Raw genomic sequence first — 12,363 nt, 5'->3', positions numbered from 1 at the left:
CGGTGTCGTCAGCAAACTTGATGATGGTGGTGGACCTGGTAGTGGCCACACAGTCATATGTGGACTATACTGTGTGTTCCCCTGATCTAAATCCAACTGAGAACCTTTGGGGATATGAGAGCATGAGGGTGGGAATGGATGTTTGTATACAGTGGGGCAAAAAAGTATTTAGTCAGCCATCGATTGTGCAAGTTCCCCCCCTAAAATGATGACAGAGGTCAGTAATTTGCACCAGAGGTACACTTCAACTGTGAGAGACAGAATGTGGAAAAAAAATCCATGAATCCACATGGTAGGATTTGTAAAGAATTTATTCGTAAATCAGGGTGGAAAATAAGTATTTGGTCACCTCAAACAAGGAAAATCTCTGGCTTTCACAGACCTGTAACGTCTTCTGTAAGAAGCTTTTCTGTCCCCCACTCGTTACCTGTATGAATGGCACCTGTTTGAACCCATCATCTGTATAAAAGACACCTGTCCACAGCCTCAAACAGTCAGACTCCAAACTCCGCCATGGCCAAGACCAAAGAGCTTTCGAAGGACACCAGGAAAAGTATTGTAGACCTGCACCAGACTGGGAAGAGTGAATCTACAATAGGCAAGCAGCTTGGTGTGAAAAAATCAACTGTGGGAGCAATCATCAGAAAATGGAAGACATACAAGACCACTGATAATCTCCCTCGATCTGGGGCTCCACGCAAGATCTCATCCCGTGGGGTCAAAATGATCATGAGAACGGTGAGCAAAGATCCCAGAACCACACGGGGGGACCTGGTGAATGACCTGCAGAGAGCTGGGACCAAAGTAACAAAGGTCACCATCAGTAACACACTACAACGGCAGGGAATCAAATCCCGCAGTGCCAGACGTGTTCCGCTGCTGATGTCCAGGCCCGTCTGAAGTTTGCCAGAGAGCACATGGATGATACAGCAGAGGATTGGGAGAATGTCATGTGGTCAGATGAAACCAAAGTAGAACTTTTTGGTATAAACTCAACTCGTCGTGTTTGGAGGAAGAAGAATACTGAGTCGCATCCCAAGAACACCATACCTACTGTGAAGCATGGGGGTGGAAACATCATGCTATGGGGCTGTTTTTCTGCCAAGGGGACAGGACGACTGATCCGTGTTAAGGACAGAATGAATGGGGCCATGTATCGTGAGATTTTGAGCCAAAACCTCCTTCCATCAGTGAGAACTTTGAAGATGAAACGAGGCTGGGTCTTCCAACATGACAATGATCCAAAACACACCACCCGGGCAACAAAGGAGTGGCTCCGTAAGAAGCATTTGAAAGTCCTGGAGTGGCCTAGCCAGTCTCCAGACCTTAACCCCATAGAAAATCTGTGGCGGGAGTTGAAAGTCCGTGTTGCTCGGCGACAGCCCCAAAACATCACTGCTCTCGAGAAGATCTGCATGGAGGAATGGGCCAAAATACCAGCTACTGTGTGTGCAAACCTGGTAAAGACCTATAGTAAACGTTTGACCTCTGTTATTGCCAACAAAGGTTATGTTACAAAGTATTGAGTTGTATTTTTGTTATTGACCAAATACTTATTTTCCACCCTGATTTACGAATAAATTCTTTACAAATCCTACCATGTGAATTCATGGATTTTTTTTTCACATTCTGTCTCTCACAGTTGAAGTGTACCTCTGGTGCAAATTACTGACCTCTGTCATCATTTTAGGTGGGGGAACTTGCACAATCGGTGGCTGACTAAATACTTTTTTGCCCCACTGTATGTGTGTGCCTGTATTTCTGTGTCTATATGTCAGGTTGGGTGTCAGGCGTCACCTCTCTGGGGACATCTTAGGCCCTCCAAGGTTTGGAGGCCTATCTCCCCCTACCACCACTTCCCCTGCCAGTGGCGGACTCCCTCAGACATCGGTGCGTTGGTGGTTCTTTGTGTCCGGGGATGGGCGTCCAGGTACACACCGGCTCACTCCTTGGCGGCCGCTTATCGGGGCCTGGAGCCTGGGGCTTGCTCGGGCCACTTCGGAGGTGGGGTGCCCCCGGCCTCTCGGCCTGGGGCTCGGTCACTCAGGCACGGCTGGCTGCCAGCGGAGCTCACGGGCGCGTCACTGCAACTCCCCCTGGTTTCTGCTCCGCGGCTGCTGAGTGAGCCCTCATCTGGGACTCTCCTCAGCTCTTTCCAGGACAGTGGCGCAGCTGCCCCTCTGTTGGTCTTCCTTGGTCTCTTGTGTTCTGGGGGCCTCTGGATGTCTGGAGTTTTGATCTCCTCCATACCTGCTTCATGCCCTAGAGGACGGGGCTGTGGCCCCCCCACACCCTCTAGCAGATCATTACATGAAGGAACCTTTTAAAAAACAAAAAACAAACGCGTCCATGCTCACAGGTGTACACACGGGTGATCACACCCACAAACTACACCCTTTTTGGCTCCTACCTCAAAGCACACTGTGTTCTGTTGATCTTATGTGCTGCACAATAATGTTTAATATTTAGTATTTACTGTCATATTCCCATATATCATTGTGATGTTGTTTATTCTATTACTCTTGTTCTCTTCTGCTTGTTTTCTTTTTTCTTTCTCAGCAGGTGACCCAGGTGATTGATATATGCATTATTTTTTTTTTAAAAATTTCTCTGCTCATTCTGTTGGTTTTTGTCTTCTCCCCCGTCCCTCTTCTCAGCTGTTTCTCTTTCCCTCTTTCTTTCTCCCCTTCTTTCCCCCAGTCAAGTCTGTCCCATATTCAGTAAGTGAAAATAAAATGAACAATAAAAGGTGAATCAAATGGACCATTACGGCAAGGCTGGGATGGTCAATTTGGTAAAGTAAATCCGTTGGGCATCTTTCTTTGCCTTTAGACAACAATTCTGATGGCAAAAGAGCCAAACGGGACAGGCAAAAAAAAAAAAAAAAAAAGAGAACCTTTGGGGATGGATGACAAGGGGAGTTTAAAAAAAATGGACAACAGTTCCAGACAGTAGATGCCCTTTGTGCGGCCATCTTCACCACTTGGAGAAATGTTCACACTTACTTCATGGAAATGCTTGCATCAAGCATGCCACAACAAAGTTTTTAAGGGATCAATAATAACGGTGGAGCTACTCATTACTAAGTTCATGTTTGGAACTTTGATTTCTGCTTTGGGGGTTTACAGGGTTTTTTTTTTGAGGGTGTGGTCCTAAGATTTGAAAAGCCCGTTTCAGTTCAAGTGTTGTTTTCAATAAAGTGCATGCTCAAAAAATGTTTTTGTCTCACTCCCATTTCTTCTTGTTGCATGTTGAAGTTCTACTTGGAACCTTGTTAAGATCCAACCATTCAAAACATAATTTCTTGCTATTTTTCAATCGGGACGATAGATCGATCGATAGATCGATAGATATAGATGTGTGTTTGTGCATATATCCCTACTGACTCCCTATTGACAATGACAATTGTGATTTTTTTTTTTTTTTTTTTTGCTTACCATCATTAAATTAGTATGGCCAGAGTATTTTATGACTTTACTGCCTATGCACATATAATGTAAATTTCATGATCACTACATGAATGCACAAAACCACCTGTAGGAGCCATTCTTTGGTTAATACCTTATGTGGTCACTAGAGGTCACCTTTTTCTGTTTTGGTTATGTAATGTAAAGGTATTTAAGGTAATTGGCGTCAGGTGTGTCATTGAGAAGGCAAACAGTTTGTGATCGTTGCGCTGTTATGCTAAGTCGATACGGAATAAAGACCAAAAAGGACAAGATACATACTGCTGGAGTTATTGGACTGTGAACTTAATTCATGCATACCAGTGACATCGCGTCACCCCCGTTAACGACCATCTCAGTGGCTTCAAGCGTAGGCTTAGCCTCTACACCACCATCTTTTTTGTTATTCTGCATTTATAAATGAAGTGTCAAATGTGTATGACTTGATCCCATATGTAATACATCTAACACAAGAAGATTATTATCAAATAGCCAATAACAGAACACGTGTTAATAATACAAAACACAGCAGCACATGACTAAGTTGCAAAAGTCAGTGTCCTCTGACATTTGCCCTCTCTTACAATTACAATTACACAGGCAAGGGTGAAATCATTTGTCATTTCTGAAGCATAAGTACTTTTGGCAGATTTCCAAAGCCAAATATTATCAAGAGTAAGTAAACAAATGAAACAAGATTTATAGTGTTTATAAGATGAAATGTTCTTAGCCTGTGGGCAAAATAAGCGCACACACATTATTGCTGTCAGATTAGGTAAAAAGCAGCAGGAATACTTCATCTTGATTATTCAAAATCATTAAGGTCCTGCAGTCTGCATAATATCCACCTGCTACTTCGTCCCCATTTGTTTCTATGAGAAACACATTTACCTCGAGGTGAAATGAAAAGCAGGAGGAATTCCTTTTGAACAAAGGAATAGAGTCTGATCCAGAATACAGAAAAGTGACAAGTTTCCAATGCATTTCCACCAAAGACACAACGATTAAAGACTTAGAGAAAATGTTGATGCTCTGTTTAACAACTGCCAGCTGTTCAGTTTCCCATGAGAATTCAAAAAAACAGACAAAACATTTTCCATACAGGAAGAGACGTGGTCCTCCTATACCTTCCAACCCAATGTTCAGAAGTGGGTGCAAAGAGTTGTAAGGCTATTAATGAGATGAATAGACTTTTACAGTTGTTTTATGCAGAAAAAGTAAAGCCAGGAGATGTGAGTTATGCTCTGCCTACAAACTATTGCTCATTTTATTTTTTTAAACTGAATTTTCCATTTATCTCTCTTCATGTACATTTTTTTTACCTAAGGATGTAATTAGGGAATTAAGGGTTATTCTGCCCTGACTAGGGTGTAAAGCTGGTTTCTAGACTGGCAGATAGCATAACAGGTCCACAATAAACATCCAGGAGTCAGCAGGTACATTTTAGATGGTTACTGTAAGCACTGTAAAACTGTAATACAGAAATGAAAAACAAAATATTACATTTCTGCTATAAATGACTTGCCTTTACAGTACTAAACACTAAGCCATTCACTATCATGTACATCACACGTAAACACATCAACATATCCTGAAACCATGGTTATTTGCCCTAGGTATTTAATGGTTAGCTCAATGTTAGCATTATATTGGCCCAGGTATACAGCAAAGAGAAGGCCTCCTTTCTCCCGCACTCCAGCTGTACGGCTGTAGGATTGATCTGATCCCTGGTGTTCCCTTGCCCACTAGTCGGCTTTACAACATTTCTAAGCCTGAGCAAGAATCCATGGAACATTACATCACTGATTCATTGGCAACTGGTATAACTGGACCCTCCACGTTGCCCTTGGGTGCGGAGTTCTTTTTTGTTGAAAAGAAGGATAAGACACTTCGGCCTTGCATAGATTTTTGGGGACTGAATAAGATAGAGTGGAGAATCACACAGGGTTGTCTGCAAAGAGAGCTTTAGGATGCTTCCTCCCACTGTCCACTGCATCGTCCATCCACAGTGTTTGCAGGGCTGGCTCAATCTACACCAGTACGATGTTTTCAGAAATATGCAAGCAGGAGATGGTGGATGCTATATTACTACTAATATAATACTTGTAACTCTGTAGCAGACAACAATTTTAAAGTTTTCGCGCTGTGGCATTAGTGAGCAGAAAAAACAGAAGTAAGGACGGACTTGAACGAAGGCTAGAAGGCTGTCCAATTTCACAGCGGCTCACTTCCGTCCTACCCGGCCGTCGAATGATCGTAGGATCCTTCGGAGCATCCTTCCCCTGAATTTGGACACAGCCTATAAATGGTTGGTTAGCTATCAACATTTTTGTCCGTCTGTATCTGGAAGTCCCACAGGATCTAAGTTCGGTCATTCTGGACCACCTTAGGGGGCATCTCCCATTTTGACCTTGGAATTATGTGTGTATATTGAAGACATTTTGATGCAACACGCTTCTTTCCCCCCCTTAATTGTCTTAAGAGGTTATAGAGCTGTGATGCTATATTTACTATATATATATATTTGCTGCTGTCTTGGCCAAATCTGTCTTAAAATGACATAACATATGTATGCAGTAGACAAACCCTACGGCGCCTCCTGCAGGTGGTGTGCCTACAGAAGGGCAGGACCCTTGGGCTAATGCCCGGTGCTTTCCATCGCACTCCCTTCCCAACCCTTTTGTCATTTTTTATATGTTTTTTCATTTTCTTTCTCCTCAGTCCTGTCTGAATACAATTCAGAACTGTGTTGTGAGCAGTGTTGGGTAAGTTACTTTAAAATAGTAACTTAGTTACATTACTAGTTACTTCTCTCAAAAGTAACTCAGTTACTTCAAGTTACTCGTTACTTTCAAAGTAACTAGTTACTAGGGAAAGTAACTTTGGTTTTACTCAGAATTCTCTTGTTAATGTGTTTCTTCCATAACTTTGCCAGTCTTCTAGCTTGCTTACTTGCCACAAGTGCACTGTGCCACCTACCAATAGAAAGGAAAAGATAATGTGCATATTTCCACGAGAGAAATCCCACGCCTGGACCGTCATTGACTGCTGCCATGATTCTAGCCTACGTCACAGCGTCACGTGCGCCTTTTACATCCAACACAAAAACTGCAGTCGTGGTGCTTTCGATTGTACTCAGAACTCTGAAATTCTGCCTTCTGAATAGGAAGATGTAGGTAACACCAGACTGCAGATGAGCTGCATACAGGGCTGGACTGGGACAGAAAATTGGCCCGGGCATTTTGATTAGAGACCGGCTCACCATTATAGGAAAAATCATAAAGCCTTTGAATGAAAATAAACACTGTTGTGACAGTGATGTTCACTGTGTTGATGGTATATATGCATCAATCTATCAATCGTTTGTTGTAAGATTCAGATAATTATTTTTTAAAAGCTAGACATTTTAAATGGGAATAAGAAAGAAAAGTATTTCTTTGTGCCCCCTTTCCCTGTTAATGGTGGGCCAGTCTCTAGTCAAAATGCCCGGGCCAATTTTCTGTCCCAGTCCAGCCCTGTAAGCAGCTCATCTGCAGTCTGGTGTTGCCTACATCTTCCTATTCAGAAGGCAGAATTTCTGAGTTCTGAGTACAATCGAAAGCACCACGACTGCAGTTTTTGTGTTGGATGTAAAAGGCGCACATGACTCTGTGACGTAGGCTAGAATCATGGCAGCAGTCAATGACGATCCAGGCGTGGGATTTCTCTCGTGGAAATATGCACATTATCGTTTCCTTTCTATTGGTAGGTGGCACAGTGCACTTGTGGCAAGTAAGCAAGCTAGAAGACTGGCAAAGTTATGGAAGAAACACATTAACAAGAGAATTCTGAGTAAAACCAAAGTTACTTTCCCTAGTAACTAGTTACTTTGAAAGTAACGAGTAACTTGAAGTAACTGAGTTACTTTTGAAAGAAGTAACTAGTAATGTAACTAAGTTACTATTTTAAAGTAACTTACCCAACACTGAAAACCTGTGGTGATCCCATACGTGTCAGGAGTATCGGAACAGTTGAGACGCAAATGATGCTGTGCCTTCTGGAGGATTTTTGTTGCCCGGAAGCCTTTAACTGAAGAGCTCATTTGCAGACTTTTAGTAATAATCCTGTTTTGTCAGCATCTGAGGCTGAATCTCAGGTGAGACTGAAGAAGTCACTTGGATGAGTGACGAAACGTTTCTCCCACGAAACGCTATGTCCAGATGAACAGAATGAACTTTTGGAGGTAAAACATGGAATACACAAACATTGAGACCAGGATAACTAGATGTAACGCAAGGAACACAAGGGAGGCAAAGAAGCAAAACCTAAAGATTAGAAATTACCAAAACACCAAAACTGACAACAGGAGCAGTGTATTAAAATTGCCCAGTTGCTTGCTTCCATCCTATTTCTAAACATGCTGAGGTGACTCCTCTATTGAAAAAACAGACTCTCTATCCCAGCTCTAATTATCAGCCTATTTCAAAAATTGCTATTTATAAGCAAATTACTAGAAAAAAAATGTAGAAAATCATGTTCAGAATCTTACTATGCAGATTAAAGGCTTTTTACTCTTTTCAACCTGGCTTTCAAAAGCAGCACTCGACTGAGACCGTTGTCTTAAGGGTCTATAATGATCTTTTAATGGCTGCTGCAGGGAATTGTTCTGTGATCATTTTGCTTGATCTCAGTGTAGCCTTTGATACCATTGACCACAAAATTCTACTTAACAGGCTTGAGGTTTTGGCTGGTATAGGACTGACAAGTTCACCTCTAACACTGCCTCCCTAACCTGTGGGGTTCTGTAGGGTTCAGTTTTGGGTCCATAATTATTTTTCTTTCTATGTGCTTCCTTTAGCCAGTATTATTCAATCTTTTAGTGACATTTCTTATCATTTCTATGCCGATAACAATCAGCTGCATATGTCCTTTAAGCCTCATCAGCTGGATAGGCTGTCCAGCCTAATCCATTGCTTAACTTTCTGACTGGCTTTCTAGCAAATACCTGCCATGGTTTGCCATTTGGAGAAGGGACCGAAATCCTGGAATAGTGCTTTTATTTATAGTGAAGTAAATAAATCTCTAGTGCGCTCCCTCAACTCCTGTGTTGTGCCTTCTCCCAAGTGTCTGTACTCCTTGCTCTCTGCTCCCGTGTCTCCGCACACCCTGTGCATACTGCAGTCCTGTGGTACGCTCTCCTCCTGACGAAAAACAACAGACGCAGCTGTCAGGACACCAAACTCCAGCAGGCATACACTTAACACTAGAACCACTAACATAGAGTCTAACTCAACAATCCCCTGCCCTTAGGAGCTTCCTCATGCTCTTAAATAGCTCACCCAACGAGCTTGGCATGGTCTTCAGGTGTGGCCAGCCCCCCTAGCAGGGCCACACCCACCAGGCCTGAAGGTGCCTGTCAGAATACCACTGCACACACACATGCCTGCCTATACATACAAATGTGGACACACACAGCAGCACAATGCAGCGAAAACACATAATAATAATTGAGTCCACATGTCACAAACAAGAATGCTGTGGGCTCAAGAGCAGACTCAATTGCTCGAACTATGTACACGCACACACATACATATACACTGATATGCACACACTCATCCCCCCTCCCTTTCCAAACGCCTTCGATGCTTGTTCCCTCCTGGGAACACGACGGGTCTGAGCCGGCGCTGGAATGGTAGCGCTGGGCAGGATGGCTGCTGTGTTTGCTTTGGATTACTCCTCACCTTCCACCCGACCCTGTGGCTTGTCACGTGTTCCATAATGTTGTGCTGTGGACATTTATGTGCTTTTTTGTGCAGAGTAGTTTTTTTGTTTTCTGTTCTCATGCTGTCCTCCCAGGAGCCCAGCGTGAGTAGAGGTCTCTTTTTTTCCTCCTGTACTTTCCCATTGTAGTGTATATTTCAGTGGGGTTTTTCTTCTGTAACGCTACCGATCTCCGACCTGTATCCCCATGTGATGTCTGTGTTGTGTGTGTAAGGTTGGGGGGGGGGGGGGGGGGGTGTCCTATTTCACTGCAGGGCAACCTACACGTGGCGAATAAAGCCTTGATTGATTGATTGATTGATTGATTTTATTGAAGGGGAAAAGTACTTAAACAAGGCTGGGTCTAGCAGAAACTATACGCAGGAACTGAGGGAGACCGGAGGTCGGAGAAACGGACATGGAACACAAGGAGAACATGGGCGGGAACTTCTGCAAACACAGGAGAGAGGTTTTACTGATCTGGGAAACAATTAAAGGGCTGAGGTGAGTGGTTCTAGTGGAGAGTCTTGTTCTTACTTGGAAACACCAGCTATTAGGCAGAGGAGGGGTTGCCGTGGGAGCGTCCCAGGGATCAGCTGGTCCAGGTTCCAGGGTGTTCAGAGGAGAGAGATCCACCATTAAAGCACGGGCAGGAGGGCAGGCTGAGGAGATGGTGAGTATGTAGTCCTAGGGTTCTAGGCAGACTGGAGAACGGGGTGAAAAAAGAACCAGCTCTGCTAATGAGCACGACGGGTGATGTATCTGGAGAACACTGGAGACAGAGAACACATTAATCCAAGATCCAGGCAGACGGATGCCAAACACAGTGGAGATCAAGTTTACCACTAGTGGTAGCAAGACGAACTGGTGAGGAGTGGCAGGCAGCGCTGGCTTAAAAGCCCTCCAGATGGAGGCCCGGAAATTGGAAGCAGGTTATTAGCTGGCCAACTCAACCCCAGGGAATGGGCAACAGGAACCTGGACCACACCCGACCAGACACTCCCACGGCATATGACACCACACTGCTCAAGGACCCTGGGTCCCTCAGACCAAAGTTAAGCAAATAAGACTGAAAGTGTGGGTTGTACCACTTCTCTTTCTCTGACCAGCTCTGCTGTGAACTATGCCTCAGTCCTACCAGCCTTCACAGCATCTCAGAAGAAGCATTACAGAGATGCACAAAGCTAACAAATCATTTCTAATGTTACGATTGTTCGTCAGGAAAAAAAATTCTACAAATGGACCAGTAACACTACATTGGTGAAATATAAATCAAAAGTAAAAACACAAACTTTGCTACCCACTAAAATCTTTGTTCATGTGTCACTGAGAAAGACCAGTAGGGGAACACCACAAAAGGAAACTCTGCTCTTGAAGGTAAATAAGTACAGTTTGAACAAAAATAGTTAAGTGTTTAAAGTATAAAGCTATGTAAATGGACTACTTATATACTATATTTATTTGTATCAAATCCAAATTACCAGTCATGGTGATGTCACCATAGAAAAATGTTTAAACAATTTATGAATTATTATCTTGAGGACCAGATAAATGTTAGAAAATGAATCAGCACATGAAACATTTACTTCAAACTATTAAGAATTTAAAATTCTGCACATCAGCTGGTTGGAATAGCTCGCAAACTATAAGCGGACATTATACACGTATAAAATCTCACATAGTTCACTCAGGGATTAATGAAATATTCTGATTCTGATTCATTCACATGTTAAGTTCTTTAGGCTCTGTTACTGTAACCCTCAACTGTGATATGAGTTTAGCATACCAGGGATATATTTCCTTTTCTCTAATATTGGCAGTCAGGATAAGCGGTCACATTAAGCTAGTTATTAATTTGCTAAGTTAACCTGGGGTTTCCCCTGGATGTTACATGAGTCAAATGAATTACAATTATAGATGTACCAGTGTACCAGGGTTTGTTCCAAAAAGTGTTCAGCTGCCAAATAGTGATTTCTGTTTGTTTTTATCTGTAATATATTTGCTTATATTCGTAGACTACTCAGCTGTATTTATTAAAGGGTTATGTAAAATTAAAAATACCTGTTTTGCAAGTATCTTCATGACTTGGTGTTTTTGTACATGGATTGTAAACAATCCCATCCGTGTTGGCCACTAAAAATATCTTTATCCTCCTAAGACCCAGCAATAAATTTTTGTCTTATCTCAGGGACATACGTCTGAAACTATCAAGAAGCATTTATGCAATCTATATGAGTAATGCTGTACTGTCAATGGGTCATCCTGGGCTTTCTATTTATGCCACATTTGTGGGGGTGTGGGCAAACAGACCACATGGACTTTCTTTTCAAAATGATGGGGATTGTAACTTCTATATTTTATGGCCACAATGTAGGTTAAGTGATACTTTTTTGCAGCTGTATATGATTATATCGCTGAAACTGTCTTTATCAATTCAATTTCAAATGCACTCAAACTGAAACTGCTTATTTATGTAGTATGAAAGGTGAAACCAGGACAGTGCTGCCCACAGTCAAACAGGTGGTTGTCTAATTACATCACAAGGAAAACAAGAAAGCAGAGCACAAAAACCAGAGGAAAGGTCTCATTTATGAAGATAGCATGAACACCATACAGAAACTGGATTTAAATTGTTCTTTAGCATGAGGCATGAAAACAGGAAAAAGATGCACAACCATCAAACCAAATTACCTTTATGTCTCTGATTAGGGCAGAAATAATAAAGCCTGTTTGAGATAAGGCTGCCACCAAAAAAACAAAAAGCCGCCATAGAGGGAATGACAGACCACACTTCTTGTGGCAGCCTGAGCCCCCAGGACAATACTGGGCAAAGACCCACACACAGCTGCTATAGCCAGGCAACTTTACAAGCAGACAGTTCAGTGAGCTGTCTGAAGCAATTCACTGCAAACAAATGCTGTGGGCAACTCCTGTGAGCAAAACACTATAAGTGAATACCACTGATAGAGCCCAAAAAAATAATCATGATATTCGGAAATCATATATTATATATTTTATTGGGTTCACTACTTATTTTGGAAAGTAAAAACCTCAGTGATTTAGAGGTTATTAAAATATGTTCAAGCTTGGCAAATTACTTATATATCACATAAATCATAACACACCACTATCACTTTTACTTACTTGAAATCAGATTGACACCAAAAATTGTGGAATT

Source organism: Copadichromis virginalis, linkage group LG11 (genome assembly GCF_057382275.1).
Source record: "Copadichromis virginalis isolate Kocher_CV1m ecotype Utaka linkage group LG11, C_Virginalis_male_GT1.1, whole genome shotgun sequence".
NCBI lineage: Eukaryota > Metazoa > Chordata > Actinopteri > Cichliformes > Cichlidae > Copadichromis > Copadichromis virginalis.
This window is presented reverse-complemented; position numbering follows the sequence as displayed.